The sequence below is a fragment of the Artemia sp. Qi Xiang Cuo genome, chromosome 4 (assembly GCF_049724085.1).
Source record: "Artemia sp. Qi Xiang Cuo chromosome 4, ASM4972408v1, whole genome shotgun sequence".
Taxonomy (NCBI): domain Eukaryota; kingdom Metazoa; phylum Arthropoda; class Branchiopoda; order Anostraca; family Artemiidae; genus Artemia; species Artemia sp. Qi Xiang Cuo.
In genome coordinates, this window is record NC_142797.1 from 11,889,993 (window position 1) to 11,894,940 (window position 4,948).

Here is a 4,948-nt window from a genome sequence, read left to right on the forward strand (position 1 = left end):
AACAATGGGTTTATTTAAAAAAAAAATATATACATCATCGATTCCCTGAAGCAATGCTTTTGCGGGGGAAAACCCACCTAATAAATCAAAAAACCAAGAAACCAAAAAAAAAAAAAAAAAAAAAAAAAAAAAAGAAAAAAAAAAAAAAAACATAATTAGAGCTCAACTTACTGGACTCGAAAACCAACGAACCTCCAAACAACACCCAACAAAATTATAATAATTATAATCATATTCAGCTGCAACTAAACCCTCCTCAAAAACAAAACTTAACTTAAGTGGCGTGGAATAATCCATTCAAAATATACACATCAAAACAATGGTTCTTTAGCGACTTACGAAAATCCTGCAAACCCCCAACATTCCTCAAATCCTCAGGCAAACTCTCCCAAACTAACGGAACAACATGGCGAATTGAAAACCTAGACCTAGACGTGACCATAGCTGGTCTTCGCACCAACTGAGAAGATCGTGTCAAATGATCGTGAGTAGTAGACGCAAGACTAAACATTCCTGAAAAACATGATGGTAACTCCGATGCTAAATATTTAAACATAAACAGAGCATTATAGAATACACATATTCCTGCCAACGGTAGAATTTTATACTTGCGGGAAAGATGCCTCACCGATACAGATAGGTCAATTTGATTACCATAAAGAACTCTAATTGCCATATTCTGTGTTACGCAGACCGGATGGAGGTGAGTTACGAATGTTTTCGACCAAACCATACAACAGTAAATGATATATGGTTGAACCATAGAAAAATACAACATTCTCAGAATTTCACAGGGAAAAAGATACCTAAGTTTACGCATAATACCAATATTACGAGACAATTTACTTTTAACAGATGCAATATGGTCTTTAAAACTAAGGCTTTCATCAATTATAACACCAAGGTATCTAGTACTAGTAGATCTTACAATAGTATGGTGCCCTACTTCTATATTATTAATCCATGGATAATGTCCAGTAATTCTACCATAAATAAAAAATTCGACTTATTATGATTCAGTTTCAATTTAATTACTCGCATCCACTTTTCAATCGAAGAAATACCTTGTTTCAATATAGTCATCAACTCATTTTCAGTTCTAGCAGCTACGGTGAAATGGGCATCATCAGCAAAACATGGTAGAATTCCTTTAGTACCGTAAGTATCAAGGTCTAAAGAACAAGACACATTACTTGAAGCTCTACAAAGGTCATTAATATAAACCAAGAACAACAAAGGGCCCAAAACGGAACCCTGGGGTACTCCAATCGAAATATATTCAATTTTAGATGTAACTCCATCCATCACGACACACTGAGTCCTTTCACTAAGAAAACTAACTATCACATTTAAAAAATCACCACGTATACCACTACTATATAGCTTTTGAACTAGTATATCATGATCAACAGAGTCAAATGCTTTAGTAATATCCAAAAATATCGAAGCTATCTTCAGACCCTTGTCTAAAGCATCATTAATAAAAGTTGTTAAAAACAAAACTGCATGCTCTGTAGAATGATGACTCCTAAATCCAAACTGACTAGAACTAAAAAATTGTCTTTTTTCGAAAAAACTTACCATCCTACTATGAATCAACTTTTCAAACACTCTAGAAATAAATGGCAGTAAAGAAATCGGTCTATAATCACTAAAACAATTCTTATCCCCTCCTTTAAATATCGGGATAACATTCGCGCACTTTAGACAATCAGGAAATATTCCAGCTTTTAAACAATTATTTATCAGTCCTAAAAAATGACTAGATATAACAGGTAATATCGACTTCAAAGCCTTCAACGAAATAAAATCGCCTCCTGATGCACCATTTTTCATATTATTTATAACATCAAATAATTCATCAATAGTTACAGATTTAAGGTACGCAGACACATCACAATATTCAGGTAGGAACTGACGAAAATCTCCATCTTGATCAAATACTGGCACCGATGATGACACACGCTGTCCAATAGTAGCGAAGTGATTACACATCTCATCTGCAATATTATTATTCATTCCCATATTATCTGGACGGATCAAGACGCTACCAGGGCAAGTCACCGACTTAATCAATTTCCAAGTCTTACTCGGGTTACCCTCAACTTTTTTAAATTTAACCTTATAATATTCTACCTTAGCCAGTCGGAGTGCAGCATTTAACCTACTATTATAAACTCTATATATTACTTTATCATGAGGATCATTGCTCCTTGTTGACAACTTATATAAAAAACCTCTTCTATTAACTGACTGTAACAAACTCTTTGTAATCCAAGGTTTATTCGGAGACACCCTTCTCTTCTGTATTCCTGACACTTCACAACATTCCAAAAACGTATCCTTAATCTTACCATACCAAAGCTCAAACTTCAAATTTAAATCTAATTCTTCTTGTAAAAATTTAAAATCTAACTGTTCTATCCTAAGCTTAAATCTTGAAATAGTATTTGAATCAACTATTAATTTCTTAGGCTTAGGGCGAGCATCACAATTAATATTAATATTCTTAAATATACCCGGAACTAATATAGCCAAACCAAAGTGATCCGAAACATCATTTAACACAACACTCAACGGATCATGGGGAACATTCAAAAATACATTGTCAATTAGAGATGAAGATGAATCCGTCACTCTAGTACAAATATTTACAGCAGGATGCATCCCATAACCTAACATTAAATTCAAAAAATTCTGGGCTTTTAAATTAGATGCTAAAAATTTCAAATCAATGTTAAAATCTCCACACACAAAACACGGCATGTTCTTACGAGTTAGAAGGTCCATTTGTTGCTCTAATAATTCTAAAAAACAATCTACACTAGCTGAAGGGGGCGGTAACAAACAGCAATAAAAAATGGGTCACCATTCTTATCAACCTCCGTAACAAAACACTCAAAAATCATCTCTTTATTAACACACAAATCATCCCTAACCTTCACATTCAAATCAGTTCTAATATACAGGGCAAGTCCTCCATGCTGATGGTGAGTACGGTTCTTAACATACATATTATAATTTAAAATATCCAATAGTCCAGAATTATTATTCATTAACCATGTTTCAGTAAGTGCAAGAATATGAAAATCAGATAGCATACACAGCTCCGACAAATAATCCAATGTACTATTTAACCCCTGACAATTCAAATGAAAAATGCCAAGTTTATCCGGTGCCAGTCTAGTATGTAAATCAACTGGGCACTTATAATTAACCTTCGGAAAAACATAATCTACCCCCATATCAAAATCCCTGTGAAGTACCCCTAATCCTAAATCCGAAACGCTCAATGGATTATTCTCAAGCCAATCCAAACGATCATTACGAAAAATTACCATTTTTTATAAATATATATATATATATATAAAAGAAAAGGAGGGTAGTTGCAACCAAACCTAACCAACTGAATAACTTACTATAACTCGGAGGGTCGGTGGTCCCGTTTCCAACGTAATCGAAGCTCCAGAAAAAACACAATATAACCTAAAAATAATAAGAAACATATTAACAAAATAGTATAAATAAACAAACGAATACAAAAAAAGTGAAAAAATTGACACTAACACTAGCCTGTCACAATACAGGCTTACTGTTTCCATTACTGAATTCCATAAAATTATAATTGAATAAAACACAATGTTCTACCTGTGTATACCACTTACCCATTATAAATTCTAACAAAAACTAAATAAATGAGGAAAAAATAACAACTTTTATTTTTTTTTCCATAAACACAAATACAAAAAAAAAAAAAAATAAAATAAAAATATCTTAACAAACTCTTAATTCACCATTCATGATATAACCATCTATTGGTCACATAACACAGGGATAGGCTCATCGTAACCAAATTTTTCCGCCACACCACCACGGTCGATCTGTATATATGGTGGAACTATATTGGAAACCCATGATGAAACTCCTATAGCATTTAATCTAGATCTCTTTACATACAACTTCCTTCGAGCTTCGCGAACTGATATTGGTGCATCATCGCTAACAGATACATTTTTATGGTGTCCAATAACTATACCTTTTAATTTCTTTCCGTTCTTAAGCACACTGACCTTCGCATCTCGAGAACCAACATCAACTTTAAAATACGGTTGCTCCTTACGGACATTACCAACAACTCGAAACCTCGGGACCATGGACAGACCTAGACCCTCCAAACACAACTGGTCAAAAAACGTTTTGGCTTGGGTGGTATTTTCACAGGGAGCATTCCAAACGATAATATTCGTCTGTGTATGTCGATACTCAGATGCCATAAGCCGACAAGACAGATCTGCACTCCCAGTTTCATACTTTTTCGTTGCACTAGCGATAATTGACATTTGATTTCTTAAGCTTAGAACATCAGATTCAAGTTGTGTAACACGCGAATTCGTAGTATTAACGAATTCTATTTTAGCTCCGACTGTGTATTTTCCACTGGTACCATACGATTTTCTAACATTTTTATACTATCGTTTATAGAGTCTAGTTTTTTACCATTTTCAGTAAGTATTGTTAGCATCTTAGCAAAATCATCCGCCAGGGTCTTCAGTGAAGCGACATCGTTATTCCCTTCAGATGAAACGGTCGAATTCAACAAACTGTTCTCAACAGACTGGGATCCTACTGGGACAGTTTTAGCAATCTTCCTTTTTCGCCCCATGGCAAGTGCAAATAAAATAAAATATGTAATCTCTCTTACCTGTTTTGGCACCTATAATTTATCCACGTCGATGCGGACGTGCAGTTCGCTAAGCCACCGTTAATTTGGGCACGGCTAACACCCCTATCTCCTGCACCGACGATTTCCAACAGCGTTTGAATACCGACGCTACTTCAGGAATCACAACCAACTTTCAGGAACACTCTGTAGCGTTTGCAAAGTTCAACTAATCAAATATTTGCATTTCATTCCATTCCTCAGGGCAAGCGGTAAAGACACCTGAAC

At 34.8% G+C, this 4,948-nt stretch overlaps 1 long non-coding RNA gene across 1 annotated transcript in view; it reads right to left on the reverse strand.

The window, feature by feature from the left end:
• LOC148952783 (uncharacterized) overlaps positions 1-3,492 on the reverse strand; it is a 65,145-nt gene extending 61,653 nt beyond the window's left edge. The window contains exon 1 of the long non-coding RNA XR_016141609.1: positions 3,420-3,492. This is a non-coding gene — a long non-coding RNA (uncharacterized LOC148952783). The remainder of the gene's footprint in view (positions 1-3,419) is intronic.
• Positions 3,493-4,948: the final 1,456 nt, after the last annotated feature.